Source organism: Gorilla gorilla, chromosome 3, assembly GCF_029281585.2.
Source record: "Gorilla gorilla gorilla isolate KB3781 chromosome 3, NHGRI_mGorGor1-v2.1_pri, whole genome shotgun sequence".
In the NCBI taxonomy this organism is placed as follows: Eukaryota; Metazoa; Chordata; class Mammalia; order Primates; family Hominidae; genus Gorilla; species Gorilla gorilla.
This window is the reverse complement of record NC_073227.2, coordinates 135,135,734-135,155,708: the sequence shown is the minus strand read 5'-3', so window position 1 is coordinate 135,155,708 and position 19,975 is coordinate 135,135,734. Positions and strand designations below refer to the sequence as shown.

General features: G+C 37.3%; 1 long non-coding RNA gene across 1 annotated transcript; it reads left to right on the top strand.

Moving 5' to 3' along the window:
• Positions 1-13,834: 13,834 nt before the first annotated feature.
• LOC109026514 (uncharacterized) lies at positions 13,835-19,273 on the top strand. The gene is made up of 3 exons (XR_010133242.1): positions 13,835-13,884; positions 14,342-14,425; positions 19,173-19,273. It is a non-coding gene; the product is annotated as an uncharacterized lncRNA (long non-coding RNA).
• Positions 19,274-19,975: the final 702 nt, after the last annotated feature.

Below are 19,975 nucleotides of genomic sequence, written 5' to 3'. Positions count from 1 at the left end.
CAGAAGATGGCAGGGCCTTGCTCCAAAATCCTAGAGGCTTCTGCTCTGGTTCACCTATGGGGTCCTGCCAAAGGCTCCAAACAGCATCCCTATCTGCTACTGACACCTCAAGCACCATTGGATCTGCTGGTTCATATGGCCCACGTGACAGGGAAGCTTTCACAGCAGCCTGGACCTGTTGTAGACCCTTCTCCTATTCTGGACTCCATTCAAAAGTGGCAGCCTTCAGGTCACTCGATAAATGGGCTGGAGTAGCATACCCACATGAGGAATGTATTGCTTCCAAAATCCAAATAGGCTCACTAGGCACTGTGCCTCTTTCTTGGTTGTTGAAGGAGCCAAATGGAGCAACTTATCCTTTGTCTTAGAAGGAATATCTCGACAGGCCCCACACCACTGTACCCGTAGAAATTTTACTGAGGTAGAAGTTTCCTGAATTTATTTCCCATCTTTGTGGCACACAAATATCTCAGCAATAAGTCCAGTGTGTTTGCTACTTCTTGCTCACTGGATCCAATCACCATAATGTCATTAATGTAATGGAACAGTGTGATATCTTGCAGAAGTGAAAAGTGATCAAGGACTCTCAGAATAAGAGTGACAAAAAGCTGGAGAGTTGATATACCCCTGCGGTAGGACAGTGAAAATATACTGCTGGCCTTGCCAGCTGAAGGCAAATTGCTTCTGGTGGGTCTTATGGACAGAAATGGAGAAAAAGGCATTTGCCAAGTCAATGGCTGCATACAAGGTACCAGGAGATGTGTTAATTTGCTCAAGTAATGAAACCACAACTGGTATAGCAGCTGCAATTGGAGTCATCACTTGATTAAGCTTACAATAATCCACTGTCATTCTCCAAGATCCATCTATCTTCTGCACAGGCCAAATGGGAGAGTTGAATGGTGGGAATCATCACCCCTGCATCTTTCAAGTCCTTGATGGTGGCATTAATCTCCACAATCCCTCAGGGATGTGATATTCTTTTTGATTTACTATTTTTCTAGGTTGAGGCAGCTCTACCTAAGGCCAAGTTCATTTGGCCTTTCCCACCATAACAGCCCTCACCCCACAGTCAGGGAGCCAATCTGGGGGTTCTGCCAGCTGCTAAGAAAGTCTATGCCAATTAGGCATTCTGTTCTGGCACTGTGGAAACGACCACAGGATGAGTCTGGGGACCTACTGGACCCACTGTAAGTCAGACTTGAGCTAAAACTCCATTAATTACTTGACCTCCATAAGCCCCTACTTTAACTGGAGGACCACAATGACGTTTTGAGTCCCCTGGAATCAATGTCAGCTCAGATCCAGTGTCCAGTAGTCCCCGAAATACCTGATATCTGATCATTTCCCTTTCCCCAGTGTGCAGTTACCCTGGTAAAAGGCCAGAGCTCTTCTTGGGGAAGAACGGGAGAAAGATTCACTGCATAAATTGTCAGTAACGTAGTGGGGTCCTTCCTCAAGGGGACCCAACCTCCCTTTCATTAAAAGGGTTCTGGGTCTGTAAACTGGATAAAGTCTGGAAATTGATTGAGGGGCCATGATTCTCTGTTTTATAATTCAAATTAGTCCTTTGTCTATTCAACCTAGAAGTTTTCTGCTTGTATACATTAAGTAGGAATGCTGTAGGCTTACTATCAATTTCACTTCTAGGAACACCATTATTAGCCAATGCCAGAGGTCTAGAAAAGTCAGACTATTCTGATTGCTGCTTTGCCTCTGCTATCCATTACGATAACTAAGCCCACGTTGTCTTTGACAGTTGAGTGCCGCCACTTGGCACCTGCCACCTTGGGATCTAATTATTCCCATTTTATTTAAATTTTGTAGTGGAGTGACTGTGGTTCCCACTGTTAGATCTGACATACAGAGAAGAGCAATTACAGGGCTCTTCAAAGATGCAGGTGCTGCCCTTACAAATCTATTGCACAAGGCACTGGTCAAGGGTATGTCTTCTGGACCCTCCCAGCTGGGATGAGTAGGTCTAAGGTGACTAATCCACTCTACCATCCCAATATCCTTGAGCCTTTGGATCCCTTCCTCTACATTAAATAAACCAAGGGAGATCAGCCATTTCCAGTTTGCTCACAGTGGGCCATCTTTTAATCCATAATTCAGCTAACCAAGACAATAAACTATTAGAACATTTTATAACTCCCCAAGCTGAAACATTAACTTCAGTGTCCCTACTTAGTGGGCCCAAATCAATAAATTCAGCCTAGTCCAACTCTGTGTTCCTTCCACAATTATCCAATACCCTTAATATCGATTTCCATGCCCGTTCTCCAGATTTCTGTTTACATAAATCAGAAAACTCAAGCAGTTCTTTTCAAGTGTAGTGCACCTCCTCATGGGTCACACTCTGAACTTCACCTCTAGGGGCCTTCCAGGACTTTAGTCTAGTTATAGGTCTAGAAGCAAACAGGGGTGTTGGGGTGGCTCCTGAAGAGAATCAACATTATCTTGCCTGGCAACTGCCTCAGGGGAGGCCACCGCTGTTGCCTCAGGCAGTGCAGGGTTTATCTCCTCAGACAAAGATGGAAAGGCTGATGGCAGCATGGGTCAGGAAGGGTATGTTGCCACTACTGGGGATGGGAAAGTTGTCTCTTCTGGCGAAAAAGCTTCATCAGAGTTTACAAACTCAGTGTTCTCAGCTTCATCAGGGTCCTCCCACACATCCCTATTCCAAGTTGCAGGGTCCCGTTCTTTTCCAATCAATGCCCTCACTTTAACAGTAGACACCTAGTGAGGCTGTGCATGCACCTTTTGTTGCAGGTCAGCCACTTGCATGATAAGAGCTTGTGTCTGTTTTTCCACAGTTTTAGCTCTCTCTCTACAGGAGATAAGACTCACTCAGGGCACTCTAAGCAGATTTGAGGTTCAGAGGTTCAGTATCTGCTTTGGAAGCTGGGAGATAGAATCACTGAGCTCATCATTTTCTTTCCTCACTTTGTCCACTGAACTTAGGAGCAACCAACCAGCCTCATTATGTTCCTTGGTTCTCCACATATGGTCAAAGGTATTATGTACAGAGTCACTAAACTCCTTGCCTCTCACGAGCAATGAATCAGGAGTGTCAACTACATTTATTTTGCATAACTCTCTAAACAGTTCACTCTCAGGACTATCAGTGTTCTCCATACTATTAGAAGTAGAATCCTTAGCATTTTGGGGTCTAATCATATTAAGCAGCCAACTCCAGAAACCCCCAAACCAATGAAAGAATTCCATCCTTAATATTCTTTTCGTCTAGAACCGCTCCTGGTACCAAAATATGTATTAGCCAGGGTTCTCTAGAGGGACAGATCTCATGGAATATATAGGTATATGTGTATATATACATATATATATATATGGGAGTTTATTAAGTATTAGCTCACATGATCACAAGGTCTCCCAATAGGCTGTCTGCAGGCTGAGGAGTAAGGAGACTCAGATTTCCAAAACTGAGAGGCCGTCAGCAGGCTGAGGAGAAATATTACTTGCCAAGGCTAATGTCCAGAATGATGTTTCTTAGGTTTTCTTCTAGGATTCTTATAATTTGACATCTTACATTTAAATGTTTAATGCATCTTGATTTAATTTTTGTATATGGTGAAAAATAGGAGTCCAGTTTCATTCTTTCCATCTGGCTAGCCAGTTATCCCAGTACCACTTATTGAGTAGGGAATCCTTCCTGCATTGTTTATTTTTGTCAATTTTGTCAAAGATCAAATGTCTGTAGGTGTGTGGCTTTATTTCTTTGTTCGTAATTCTGCTCCATTGATCTATGTGGTTGTTTTTGTACTGGTGTCATGCTGATTTGCTTACCCTAGTCTTACACTGCAGTTTGAAATTGGGTCATGTGATGCTTATGGTTTGTTCTTTTTATTAGGATTACTTTGACTCTTTTGGCTCTTTTTTGTTTCCATATAAATTTTACAATGGTTTTTTTCTAGTCCTGTAAAAAATAGCATTGGATGTTTGATGGGAATAGCATTAAATCTGTAGATCGCTTTTGACAGTATGGACATTTTAACAGTATTAATTCTTCCAATCCATAAGCATGGAATGTGATATGGTTTGGCTGTGTCCCCACCCAAATCTAATCTTGAATTGTAGCTCCTATAATTCCCATGTGTTATCAGAGGGACCCGGTGGGAGATGATTGAATCATGGGGGTGGGGAAGCCTTTCCCATTCTGTTCTCATGATAATGAATAAGTCTCATGAGATCTGATAGTTTTATAAAGAGGAGTTCCCCTGCACATGTTGTCTTGCCTGCTGTCATGTAAGATGTGACTTTGCTCCTGCGTTGCCTTCCACCATGATTGTGTGGCCTCCCCAGCCATGTGGAACTGCGAGTCTATTAAATCTCTATCCTTTATAAATTATCCAGTCTTCTGTATATCTTTACTAGCAGCATGAGAACAGACTAATACAGAATGTTTTTCCATTTGTTTGTGTCATCTGTAATTTCTTTCAGCAGTGTTTTGTAGTTCTCTTTGCAGAGATATTTCACCTCCTCAGTTAAATGTATTCCTAGGGGTGTGTATGTGTGTGTCTATTGTAAGTAGGACTGCTTTCTTGATTTGGTCCTTAACTTGAATGGTATTGATGTGTAGAAATGCTAATGATTTTTGTATATTGACTTTGTAGCCCAAAACTTTACTGAAGTCACTTATCAGTTCCAGGAGTGTTTTGTCAGAGTTTTCAGGTTCTTGTAGGTACAGAATCATATTATCCACAATGATAGTTTAACTTCTTCCCTATTTGGAGGCCTTTTGTTTCTTTCTCTTTCCTGATTGCTCTAGCTAACACTTTGAGTACTGTGTTCAATAGGAGTGGTGTGAGTGGTATTCTTGTCTTGCCCCAGTTCCCAAAGAAAATCCTTTCAGTTTTTGCCTGCTCAGTATGATATCGGCTCTGGGTTTGTCACAGATGGCTCCTCCCCAGTATCTGGGGTGTCCTTTATGATTCTGGTGGAGCCTGTTTTCCTTCTTTAATTAAAGATCATAGAGTTGATCTTTATGCACTATCTTGCTATTTCTTGGTGGCCGAGGCACGTTAAAAGCCTCTACTCTGATATCTTGGGGAAAAAACACATTTTCTTTATTCATTCATCTGTTGATGAGTACTTAGGTTGGTTCTAAAACTTGACTACTGTGAATAGTGCTGTAATAAACATAGGAATGCAGATATCTCTTCAATATACTGATTTCCTTTCTTTTGGGTATATATTTAGCAGCGGGATTGCTGGATCATGTAATAGTTCCATTCTTAGATTTTTTTTGAGAAACCTCCATACATTCTCCATAGTAGCTATACTAATTTATATCCCTAACAACAGTATATGAGGGTTCCCCTTTCTTCACATCCTCACCAACATTTGTTGTTGCCTTTCTTTTGAATAAAAGCCATTCTAACTGGGGTAAGATCATATCTCACTGTAGTTTTGATTTGAATTATCTGATGATTAGTGATATTGATAATTTTTCATATACCTGTTGGCCATTTGTATGTCTTCATTTGACAAATGTCTATTGACATCTTTTGCTCATTTTAAATCAGAATATCAGATTATCAGATTTATTTCCTACCAAGTTGTTTGACCTCCTCATATATTCTAGTTATCAATCCCTTGTGAGATGCATAATTTGCAAACACTTTCTCCAATTCTGTGAATTGTCTCTTCGCTTTTTTGGTTTCCTCCTTTGCTGTGCAGAAACTATTTATTTATGTGTTTATTTATTTATCTATCCATCATTTATTTATTTATCTATCTATCATTTATTTGAGACAGGGGTCTTGCTCCGTCACCCAGGCTGGAGTGCAGTGGTACAATCATAGCTCAGTCCTGGTCTGAAGCAGTCTTCCTACTTCAGCCTCCAAAGCAGCTGGGACTACAGGCATACAGTACCACATTAGCTTTTTTTGTTGTTGTTGTAGAAACAAGATCTCGCTCTGTTGACCAGGCTGGTCTCAGGCTCCTAGCCTTAAGTGATCCTCCTGCCTCAGCCTCCTAAAATGCTGGGATTATAGGCATGAGCTACCACACCCTTGATGTATTTCCATTTGTCCATTATTACTTTGGTTGCCTGTGCTTTTGAAGTATTGCTGAAGAAATCTTTGCCCAGACCTATGTCCTGTAGAGTTTCCCCAATGTTTTCTTTTAGTAGTTTTATAGTTTGAGGTCTTAGATTGAAGTCTTCAATCCATATTTATTTGATTTTTGTATGTGGTGAAAGATAGGGGCCTAATTTCATTATTCTGCATATGGAAATATAGTTTTTCCAGCACCATTTATTGAAGAGACTGTTCCTTCTCCAGTGTATGATCCTGGCACGTTTGTCAAAAATAGGTTCGCTGTGGATATATGGATTTATTTTTGGGTTCTGTATTCCATTCCATCAGGCTGTGTGTCTTTTTTATGCCAGTACCATGCTGTTTTATGCCAGCATCATGATCTGAAGTAAAATCTGAAGTCAGATAATTTGCCTGGTAACCTCTTATAGTCCAATAGTACTGAATTCCTGGCACTTTGAATTTTCCACACTGTTTCATAATAATTTAACTTTCTTGTGCTTAATGTTATGATAGCCTCTTATCTGAAAGACCTTTCCTAGTCAATTTGGAGGAAACATATTCATCTTTTTAACATAAATTCAATTATCTCCTTTTCTTGAGAATCTTTCCTGATACTCCCTTCTCGTCTGTGCCTATATTGAACACAGCACATGTTTCTTTTATAATAATGCAATTTATTTCTATATTTTATGTTTTTACTAAACTGCAAGTTACCAGAGAACTCATTTTGTCTTTGTTCCTTTGTATTTTCTAACCCAACTCATTACATAATAATAGAAAGTTAATAAACAACCTGATATGTATTAAGACATTATTAATTTTCAACCCATACCTGCATAGTGCCACACTGTATATCATGCCACTCTAAAACCCATTGTCATAACTAGCCCCTAATTTTGCATGGAGTTGATTCTACTACATTTCTTTTCCTTTATACATTTATGCAATATTCTAAAATAATCACCTTTCTTAAGCTACAGTGGGAAATCCACTCCTTCTGGCTTTCCCATAACAAAGTTGAATGCTTAGATGTCTGGCTTTGTTCATTCCTCATTTACTATAAACCATGGATCGTCCTTCTCTCCCAGCACCCACAGCATTGCTCCTTTCCCCCACATTTACTTTATACACAGTAGTTGTATTGTTGAGCCATTTGGGTAGTGTTACTGTCTCTATTCTTAGGGCAAGAATGATACTCGTTATCTTGGACAGTTTTTTGGGATGATATACCCTAGTTTATCAATTTTCGTCTTAAACTGACTATAATTTTCCACGTGTGATCTAGGCACCATATTATAAAATAGGACTTCTATTTATAAAAACTATAATTTATGGAGCACTTACAAAGTTCCAGGTACAGTTCAATGTGCTTTGCTTATTAAATAGAGATAGATAAAATGGAACAGTATCAAATCAGGTAAGTTAAAGACAAAGAAAGAGAGAGGTTTCTTTTTTATTTAGCAAAATTAAACTTCCCTATGGGATTCTAATCCTATTGACAGTGACTACTTAATCTTGCCACTTATAGTCATGGCCATTTATGGATCAAAACATACATTGAGCTGATGGTCTAATGCAATTAATGTATTAATATTTCAATCAATGCTTACAACTTCCTTTCAGATCTTATTTCAATTCTCAAAAATCTTTCCCTCTTACTTCATCTGTTCCCATTTTTAAATTTCCCTAGCTCATTTGTGTCAGAAGCTGGGAGCCTCAAGGACAGAATGAAAGTATTGCTCATGGTTGGGTGCACATTCGCATAATTGTGGTAGCGCAGCACTTCTTCGCTTTCATCTGCTCCTCCAGCTGGTGCAGGTACCTTACAGTCTCTCTTGGCATAAATGGCTTCTGAAGTTGGCTTTTATTGTGGGACCATGAGATTGACCTTCTGGTGACCAGATGGGCCTTCTGGTGACCAGATGGGCCTTCTTGCAGATTACTGACTTGGTTTCTTCTCCAGAGGCATGGCCGAAGCCTCCCTTTTCCATCCCCAATGGGTGACCTACTCCACACCCTCAGTTGGTATGGTCATGATATATCAGTTATAGTCCCATTCCAGCCTGCTGAGAAACTTTAAAAGAAGTAAGTTAAAAATAAATTTGTTATTATTCACAGCTTCATGTAAAGTACATGAATTCGATCAGCATGCTTTATTAATTGAAATAGTTATTAATTTAAAATGTTGGGTATTACTATAAAGGGAATAGAGCTCTGGGACTTTACTTGAGATATCTTTCTATGGTACATTATTAAATTTTCAAACTTTGCATCCAATTAATCAACTACTTACAATTTTACCTAATTATAATGCCATTCATCTTCCATTCTTCTGTCTCATCTACAAGGTTATCAAAAGTTACAGTCAATGTCTTACAGGAAATAACATTCTACATGTTTAGAAAATTTCCTCAAAATCGTAATAAGCTAGAAAAAGAAAAGGAACGGGAAAGGTAAAGAAGAAAGACAAAAGCAAAAGCTGGAATTAGGAATGGAGGAGGGAAGGTAGAGGAAGAAAAAAATGAGAAGGAAAAGAAAAAAAGGGAAAGAAAAACTCTCATTATCGATCCTCCTTCAAATCACTATAGGTAGAGGTGCTTACTGAAATCCTCTCCATGTGTTCACAAAACAAGGGTTTAGTAATGTATTATATGGTGGGTTTTTTTCATAATTGAAAAAAATTATAGAACCCTTCTCCCCAGCCAAAGTCTTATCTGAAAAAAGGAAAATGTTGATGTTTTGATTGGGATCTTAGTTTTGATTGGGTACTCTTCCTCTCCTGATAGTCCTTCCTCACCCTCACCCCAGTCCCTTATGATTTCTTCCAAGAACCCCAGAACATGGAAAACCATAAGACATGGGACAACCAAAGTTTGTCAAATTCCTGTCATGTAGATCTTGCTATGGAATTAATTCAAACTCACTAATCTGCAATACAGATAGTCCACTCTTTGTCCTCTATTTGTTAGAAACCAGGATGTTATTTTCTGCCCCCAATTTTTTTTTATCATTTCTTTCATTTCCTACAAGTCTTGAAAATGTATTAGAAGCAGACATGTAGACATCTCTTCCCCAGTTTCCCTTGAAACCTATAATACAGTGTGTCTGGATCCTGAGGAACACCAGGTCTACTCTATCAATTGTATCACTTCACTTGACGTTCAATTCCCACTTGTCAATATGTGTTCTACCCTCTCTAGCTGAAGGGTTGTTTTCTATAACAAAATAGCTAAAAATACCACATGAGTGAAGGACTTCTGTTTTCCCCTGTTGTCTGTTAACATTATACCATCTGTCCCAAGTGGTAGAATTATTCATACTTTTGTCTTCCTTGCTCTTCACATGCCTTAAAAAAGCCTTTGGGTACCTTTGACATTTTTTGTTGAAGCCACATTTTATTCAGTTAGAGATTTCTTCACATAATTTATACAAGTTTATAGAACTTTTAATACTAGTTCTTGGTCATATCATCCAATTTCCATGTTTTGTACATGACAAATTTTACTTTAAATCAACAGAATCTAAATGTTAGTTGGTGCTCTATGCTGTAAACTTGAGTTCTTCAGAAAGCTCTTTCTAGAAAGAGCAATGCCATTATATTTCTCTCTTCCTCAATGCCAGCTTTTACCCCTCAATGTAGGGATCCATTATAATTTTTTAATTTTTTTTTGCGTTATCATTCCTTGCTAAGCCACTTTTCCTTTTAAAGTCCCAGGACAGAAGATTCCATAAATATCTTTAATTTTACCTATTAAAATCTGCCTTCTTGAATGTTCAACTACACTTGTGATGTGTTGTTCCCTTCTTTAGTTGCAACCATTTGCTTCCAATATCTACACATATGCAAACACCATTATTTGATAGTCTCAATCAAGTTCAGAGTAGTATTTCCAATTATAACTTATTCTGCATTCTGAGAAATAAAAATTTTATTCAAGTCCATTTTTATTGGTTGAATTGTGTCCCATCAGAAATGTATATACTGAAGTCTTAACATCCAGTACCTCAAAATGTGACCTTACTGGGAAATAGTGTCATTGTAGATGTAATTAGTTAAGATGTAGTTGTACAGAAGTAGAGTAGGCCCCTTACACGTTATAACTAGTGTTCTTATAAAAAAGGGAAATTTGGACACAGACACAAGCACAGAGAGACCATCATGTAAAGATGAAGCAGAAATTTGCATCTGCAAGCAGGGAACAGCAAAGTTTGCCAGCAAACCACCAGAAGTTAGGAGAAAGTAATGCAACAGATTGTCTCCAATAGTGCTCAGAAGAAACCAACCCTGCTAATTCCTTGATCTTGGAATTCTAGCCTCCAGAACTATGAGACAATAAATTTTGGTTGTTTACACCAATCTATGTGGCCATGTTATGCTGGTCATAGCAAACAAATACAATCAGTCATAAAGAGATCAACTACTATCCTTCTATAATTTGTCTTCTAAATGCATCCACATAATTGGAAAATCTCATAACTGTAGAAACTTGTGTATTTTTGGTCACTTTCATTTTCATTTTTTCCTTAAAGTGCATATTTCATTTTCTCCATCTGCCTGGAAATTATTAACTCTAAGTAAATTTTACCTTTATTTTGTTATATGATCACATTATTTGGATGTCTGTTAATATTTTCAACATTTTTTACCTGAATTGCTTGATACTTTATTATTGCTCCTCTTATGGTGACATATCTATATCAGAAAGAGAGAATAGTATTTAGGTACTATCCATGTATTTAGGTACATGGGCTCGGGAGTTAGACTGCTGACTTTAAGATTTTACTAACAGTATGATCTTGATCATGTTTCTTAATTTCTTCAGACCCCACTTTCTTCCTGTATATGTGAATATTTTTAAAAAGAAAAAATAAAAGAGGAAAAAACCTATCCAATAAGTAAGTAGAGATGATTAAACAATCTAATACATAAAAGAAACATATAATACTTAACAGTTTTGCAGTCTATAAAAAGTACTCTACAAAATTTAGTTCTCATAATTTACATATTCTGGCCTTTTTTTTTCATTGAATTAAAGGGTTTCTCCGTCTCTCTCTCCTCTCTCCACTTTTAGGTTAAAATCCTACTATCAGATTGTCAGGTGTCTGGGTCACTTTTTCTATCTTTTCCAAGTAATTCAATCCAAATCAAGGGACACATTATTAATGCTTAAATCATGTAAAAGAAAATATGCCCTGTCCTTCTACTCAGCAGCCATTTGTTTACTCCCAATTTTCTTTCTTTTGAAACATGATTATCTTCCATTTTATAAAAAAGATAAAATCAGCTGTATCTTCGAGCCCTTTTCAGTTTTCTACTTGGAAGTTCATAGTTTCTCAGAGATTGTACTCTGGCAGTGGCATTTGTCCCAATATACATCAACAGGAAGATGATAATTTCAAAAATGCCATCAGATACTCTGCCACAATAACAATATTGAATATGGGAAGACTATACCCCACCCTTTTCACAATAGCCCGTCCACAAAAGACTTGAGTCCCGAGACATCAATTGCCTCAGCTTTTCTTGGGGCCAGGGACAGATTTCCTCAAATCTGCTAATGACTGAAAATTCTCTGTACAGTTCAGAGAAACAAAGACTGCATTTCCTATTAAATGTCTTAGTTGTGCTGAGGTGGAAAGAAACTTACTTGCCTTTATAGCACTATTGGTTCAAACTTCTCTCCTTTATCTTCTCCATCAGTTTTTCTGGTCACCAGCATAGTTTCACTGATTTTGATAGTCTTTATCTTCCTCATAATCTTGTTTTCCCTCTTGCCTTTTATTCAGGTTACTTCCTATGTGCTATCTAGGAATATGTCAACCCCAATAAAGAAGTCTTCCTCAAACACTCACACTTCTTTCAATTTCTTTTGCCTTTTTTGTTTGTTTCAAATTTGAAATTTCACAATAACCTGACAAGTGATTACCACTAGTCCCTTAACTATTTTTCAATCACAAAGTGCAAACACAGATGCAATCAAACATATTACAGAGAGCTCTGATAAATGTTTTTGAATATATTTTTATGTTCCCAATCTTTTTCTTTGTACCTGTTTCATTCCTTTCTTTGGCAGGCCTTTAACTATTTCTAGAATTTTTTGAATGAGTCAGGTACAGATAGCAATGAATTAAATCAAGAAAATGCTTCACTAAATTTGTCATGCAGCATTGTCAATTGAAGACAGTCATGACCTAAAACGCCCATTTGGCACTTTTCTTTTGGCAAAGACTGCCAAATGGCTGATGATTTAATAATCCTGCTTTTGGCTTGGGGAGCTGTATAAATGGACATTTGGATGAGACTAGCTAACTCATTATTCACGTTGACCTAAAAAGTGATCCCTTAAATTCTAGCAGGAAAAGGTTAATGATATAATTCCCTAGACTCCTTTGAATTTTAATTAAAATTATTTTTAAAAGAGTTTGAATTTCAATATGAACTGGAGCTTTCTATACTGACTATCAGGTATGTCATCAAAGCTAAATCTCCTCTATGCAGTAAATGAGAAACTGACAATACTCCTCATTTTTATTTATGCATTTCATTCTATGAACACTTCCGGCAAGGCATTTCAAATAATCTTTGTACTTCTTTAACCAAGCAATGCCATCCACTATTTGTCAATGAACTATAATGAATCACATTCCAAGAGCCAAATTCTCTGAATGATTTTGATAGGTATTTTCCAGATATGCAGTTTGTAGCAAGCTTGTATTTTAAACCCATGGAACATTCTGTATATATGTTTATTAATTTAATGTTCCTTTCTTACTGTGGTATCTTAATTTCTTTAGATCTTAAGCAAGGGGTGGGAGAAGTAATGCGATATTATCTACAAGCAAAGCTTTTAAATAATTAAATTAACTCTTTTCCCTTTTGTTATGAAATGTCAAAACTGGTCTTTTGGGGAATCACATTACATAATACCAAACTAATAATTTTGATAATAGCAAATACATTGTAACAGCATATAGCTATAAGGCACTTACTCTATGCCAGACATTATTCTAAGTATTCTACATATATTAAATCAATTATTCCTCCCAACAATCTTCTAAATAAGTACTAATATTATCCCAACCTAACAAGTAGTAAAACTGAGGCACAGGGAGGTTAAGTGGCCAAAGTAGGATTCAAAGCTGGCTGAAACCACAAGTGCACAATTTGTTTTAAGTTAAATGAATTATTGCCTCCAGATCTATATGTATAATGAAGCCTAATACCTCAAATATGATGAGCTTTCCACTTACGGATAATTTTATGCTAAATATAGTATTATATGGAGTATTATTAGATACCATAGCCTGATGTTATATGTTGCAATTTTATTCACTTTCTATAATATATAAATAAGGAAGAAAAAGTAAAGCAGATTTTTTACTTTTACTTATTAATGTTTTTGAGATCAGGTCTCACTCTGTCATTCGGGCTGGAGTGCAGTGGTGCAATTGCAGCTCACTGCAGCCTCCACTTCTTGGGCTCCAGTGATCCACCCACCTCAGCCTCCTGAGTAGCTGGGACCCCAGGGGCACACCGCCATGCCCGGCTAATTTTTGTATTTTTGGAAGAGATAAGGTTTCATCATGTTGCCTAGCCTGCTCATGAACTCCTGAGATCAGGCAATCCACCCACCTCGGTCTCCCAAAGTGCTGGGATTACAAGCATGAGCCACCACACCGGTCTAAGGGAAGCAGAAAAGTGATTTATTGGGTGCTCAGGAATACAGTGAAAGGAGTGTTCTAGAATACCTGGGAAATCTCAGTTGCTGAGAGGGTTATATTGTTCAGCACGTGTGTTATTGGTTGTATTCTCCAATATCCCGTATGTATCAGAGTCAAATGCCATATGATATTCTCCTATGATTAAAGTTTTCAGCTAAGTCAATGTGTATATATCACATTGTATATGTATATTGTATATGTCATTGTATTATATATTTATGTTATGGATATGTATAAGTTTATCCTGATTTTTTTCCCTCAAGGATAGTAATACATTGTGGTTCTTTGTACAACAGTTCTCATATAACCCACTTTGCTAGCAAACATTTATTTCATATGATTAGATTTCCTTGTCTTCGTTATTATGAAGTTATACTTCTCAGTGTAAATTTGGATTGTCAAGCCTTAATAAGACTGTTCATACTAAAGATTTAACTTGTTTATATAATAGGTATGGTTTCAAAGACTGTATCGTATATAATTTAGTAAGGAAAATGCATTCTGCTCCAAAAAATATTTCAAAAATGATCTTACTGTCTGTATTTTTCCTTTAACAGCATCTTTTAACATTGCCAGTGAGCAGACGGATGTAGAAAGAATAACAGCAGAAGGACTCTCAATTCAAAGACTTAAACCAGCAGGTAAGGACAGATTCATGGTTTACCAAGCCTAGACCAGTATTTTGGAACAGCAGGTAGAGAGACGACATGATTCCGAAGAAGCTTGAAGCAGAAGAGGACATTTTTATTTTAAAGAAATGGTAATTTTAAAAGGGTAATATCCTTGAATTAATGATGGACATGTACTAAATTAACTTCTTTAGGAGAATTAACTTGCATTTTTTTAGTCTCTATTTTGCTTATATTTTCCTCCTTCTTAGAAGCATGAAAATCCAATTCTTTTTTACCCTGCTGATTTTTTGACATTTTCCATTTGGCAAAAAGGAATTTCTCTCCCTCTCTGGTGTTTCTAATGGACCTGAAACCCATGTGATTAACATGGCTTCCTTCCTCACGCTAGGCTTGGCATCAACATCACTTTCAGAATTAATATGTATATCTCCTGAGAGCAAGCACTAATTTCTAGGAGTTCTAGCTAAAAAGCTATTATAAATGGCTACCCTTACTGGGCATGAGAGCTAAGTGGAAAAGAAAATATTTTGGGTGCTTGAATCTTTGCCTTTAAATTATTCAGAAAAAATTAAACTTATGTTATTGGAATACCAAGATCAAGTTACGGACTTCTTCACCTTCAGGGGGTAATACTTCTCCTGACTTAGTACAAATGAGCAATATTTCAAGCTTTCTAATCTGCTACATATTAGAATCACCAGGGGAACTTTTCAACTAAAACATATTAGCATCCAGGCACCACCTTCAGAGAGTCTCAGCCAATTGTTCTGGATGAATATCTGACATCTAATGCTTTTTAAAACGTATTCCAAAGTTGATACAAATCTACCTCCAGGATTTAAATCCTAGGCATACTCTACTTATCCTTATACAATTAAAATGTTTTTTAAAAAATCACTGGTGAAATCAATGATCCAAGATAATTAAACTATTTAAAATATTTCCATTAAAATTGAAATTCCTCAATAAAGTCAGGTGGTTGTCCTAATCCTTTTTGTTCTGCTATAACAGAATACCTGAGACTGGGTAATTTATAATGAACATAAATTTATTGGCTTATGGATCTGGAGGTTGGGAAGTCAAATCTCCAGATTGAAGGGCCAGCATCTGACAAAGGCCATGGCAGAAGAGCAAAAACAGGGTAAGAGAGACAAAGAGCTTAAACTCCCAGACTCGAGCCCTTTTTGAATCAGCATTAATCTGTTCATGAGAGTGGACCCCTCCTGACCTAAACACCTCCCAAGGGGCCCCACCTCTCAACACTGCTGCATTGCAGATTAAGTTTCCAATACATGCTTTTGGGGGGGACACATTAAAACCACAGCAGAGTTCATGCTGGTTTTACATTTCATGCTCACCAAAATTTAATTTAATGTCAGAAGCTTAAAATCAGTTCTTTGAAAGCAATTCCTCTTTCTGTTAATTCTCACAACCAATTTATCAGTAAATTAAAATATGCCCATACCCTGATCACTTCTCACCATGTCTATCTACCACAACCACCCTTGTCCACCATCCCCTCTTGCCTTAAAAGCTCCGAGTCTCCTCACTAGTTCTCTCTTTTTCACTATTGAACCCCTACAAAGAAATCCTTTAAAAATATAGGTCAGCTCATGCCATCACTCTGTACAAGACTTTCAAATGTCTCCCTAGGTTGCACCCAATAAATGCCTGAGGCCTTACAATGCCACAGTCATGACCTGGCTGTCCTTCCTCTCAAACCTCACCTCCCCCTGTTCTCTATCTTGCTCTTGCAGCCTCTTGCTCTTTCTCAAACATTTCAGGCATGCTCCTGCGTTAAGAACCTCCCACCATCTGTTCCCACTGCTTGGAATGCTCTTCCCAGATATTTGCATGTCTAACTTCCTCACTGTGTTTGTTTTTCTTCTTCTTCCTCTTCTTAAATATCATCTTCTCATTAAGGTCTACCCTGACCAATTTACTTAAATTGTAACTGCCTGCCCACCACCTCTCCCAATACGCCTTATCCCACCCTCCTTTTTCTTTTCTCTACAACACGTATTTTAAATTCTATATAGTTTTCTTATTTTTTAACTGTATATTGTTTCCCCCTTTAAGAATATGAGTTCCATAAGATCAGGAACCTTTGTCCATTATGTTCAGTGATCTATTTCAAGGGACTGAATCAGTGTTTGGCACATGTTAGGTGTCACAAATAATAATTTATTGAATGAATCGTGATGAAATAAATATAGGGGCAATATCTGGGACCATGCTTTCTAATGGCAATTAATAATTTCCTTTAAAATATGATAATATTCCTAGCACTTTGAGAGGTCGAGGTGTATGAATCACTTGAGGCTAGGAGTTGGAGACAAGCCTGGCTAACATGACAAAATCCCATCTCTACTAAAAATACAAAAATTAGCTGGGCGAGGTGGCACATGCGTGTAATCCCAGCTACTCAGGAGTCTGAGGTCTGAGAATCGCTTGAGCCTAAGAGGTGGAAGTTGCTGTGAGTCGAGGCCATGCCACTGCACTGCACTCCAGCCTGAGTGACGGAGTGACGCTCTGTCTCAATATATATAGTACATGTAAAATAAATATATATACTAATACCACCACTTTCTACCTGTGTGACATGGTTATATTTTATATATACATATATATACACATATATATATTTTATATATATATGTGTATATATATGTATATATAAAATATATGGTATATATGTATATATAAAATATATGGTATATATTATATATATGGTAATGTTTCACTTTAGCAGGACTATTTGTATGTTTCTAATTAGTTTTCCATGATAAGTATATTGTTCTGATTGCTTCATTGCTCCTGTAACTTCCCCAGGTCCTCACATTTTTTGTGCAGGAAAGAGATATTAAAATATATATATATATATGTGTGTGTGTGTGTGTGTGTATATATATGTGTGTGTGTGTGTGTGAAGAGGCATTCCTATAAAACTGCCTCTTGATCCCTAAAATTATTGTCATTTCTTCCACTCATAGACACAACTTTCTACTCTATCTTCATATTTTCCCTTAAAAAATAAACCTATCCCATTACATATCAAGCAATTTCTTTTCTTCCCATTTTCTTTAGCAGGAGAGTGATAAATCAAAATCCTTTATCAAGGCTTTATATAATTTCTAAATCTGTAATTTTACCAATTAAGTTGGTCTGATACTATGTCTCACATGATTCAAAAAATTTTGAGAGAAGTTAACAAAACTTCAAATACAAAAAGTGCTGCATCTTTTCTCCTCACAATGATAAATGATTCTTTCATTTTGGGTTAATTTTTATCATTTGTCATTTTGTTAATTCAACAGATAATTTTCAGCAGTAGGCAGTGTTCTAAGCACTTGGGTTCACCAGTGAATAAATCAAGCAAAGGTCCTTGCCCTTGTGAAGTCCACATTCTCGCCTTCTCATTCAGTAACCAGCTCAAGCATTGTTTTCATCTGAAAGCCTAAAATTTTTTATTCCATTTAATCTTTATTATATTTATCATGAAGATTTATTTTAAAGAATAGAACAATGGAAATGATAGCCTCCTGCTAATAAATTCACTTGCTCTGACTGAGTGCTATCGTTCTGAGATTACAGACTCCTCATTGTTGGGAGTACCAGACCTGGAACACATCTCCACCACTTTCTACCTGTGTGACATTAGAAACGTTCTTTAATTCTATGTCTACCATGTTTCCACCATCTACAAAATGAAAATAATACTTCACAAATTTGTATTAAAATTCTGTAAAGCACCTACCACATTATTAGCCAATAACAATTGGTTATCAAACCAGTTATTATTCAATTCTACATAGCAAAGAAAAAAATCCAATATTATCTGTCAATAACAGCAGTGAATTTTTTAAAAGTAATTCTTTATGATAAAGGCTCAATAAAATTATTTTACTAGTGAAGAAAGCTACCTGTCTCTGAGGCAGTTTGTCTCTTTATTAGGGTTGAAATCATATATTACCTACTCCAGAGAGAATATATGACCAAGCTAAGTTAGAGTAAATTCCCTTGCTGTGTCCCCAAATCATCTAGTCTTTCCCCTTCCCCATACTTTTCAGACTCATAATTACACAATTCATCTCTGACTCCACCACTTCACTGCAAGCTGCAGGACAGCAGAGAAGTCCCGTCCTGCTGACCACTTAATCCCCAGCACACAATACCAGAGCCAGAGTGTGGCAGGAACTCAATAGATTTCTTCTTAATCACAATGCAAGAAATCACTAAGAATTTGTAATTTGACTCAGGAAGGTCTATTTACATTTTATAGTATAGCCTAAGTCATCTTTAGTCCTCCATAGGAATTATAAAAGAAGCTGAAAAGTACATTTAAGAAAATTTATGGCCAAGTGCGGTGGCTCACACCTGTAATCCCAGCACTTTGGAAGGCCGAGGTGGGCAGATCAACTGAGGTCAGGAGTTCGAGACCAGCCTGGCCAACATGGTGAAACCCCGTCTCTACTAAATACAAAAAAATTAGCCAGGTGTGGTGGTACATGCCTGTAATCCCAGCTACTTGGGAGCCTGAGGCAGGAGAATCGCTTGAACCCAAGGCGGAGGTTGCAGTGAGCCGAGATCATATCACTGCGCTCCAGCCTGGGCAACAGGGGAAAAAAAAATTATTTTGGTGCAAATTTCCTGAAAAACAAAGCAGACTATTTGTTACAGCTTTATTTTTTTCCATAGATTTGTTATATATATTGTGATCGTTGATTTGTTTGCTTTCTTTCATTTTGTTTCTCAGGGAATTGCCTCCATTGAAAGTATTATTTCCAGAAATACTAATGAGCAGCCTACATCAGCTGAGAAAAGTGAAACTGGAATTCCTAAAGATAAAAGCCAGGTACTGTAATGTGGGAACGAGCCATAGGCTTAGAAGAAAAGGATGTGGTTCCTAGCACCGCTGCCCAGTTCTTTTCTTGTGTCACTGTTTGTGAGCTTTTAGGCTAAGTCCTTCCATTAATTACATCATTGAACTGTCACAATATCCCTGTAATGAGGCTTCTATTATCCGCTCCATTTTGTCAGTGATAATTGTGTAGGTGAGGTTAAGAATTCTCAGAGGTGCACAGAGAGTAAGGAGAGTTGGGTTTCCAGTTCAGGACTCCCTGACTCCAAGTCATCAACTTTAATGCTATTTACTCTTTTGAAGGCTCTTTGTCATCCTGATCCTGAGTTCTCACAGGAACAGTTTTGCATATCTTGTACACAAAAAGAGACCCATGAAATAATCAACATCCAGTTCATTTAATTTTTCAAAGCTATTTCTCTGAAAAGATTTTATAAAGAACCATTTTATAAATACAACATAGTTTTAAGAGGCATTTTTTTTTCTCCAAAGTAGTAATGTTAGAAAGCTGCTATTCTTACAGTTAGAAGGGGCGGCGCGTGGGGGGGAACTTGTAGATATTGCAACGCATCATTCAGCGGTGAGCATTGCTTAGGACTTCCTAAGACATTAAATAAAATAACATTGCTTTAACAAAAATTGCAATTAGCAGTAAACATCTGGCAATTGTCTCCACATTTTTTCAATATTCTTCTAGC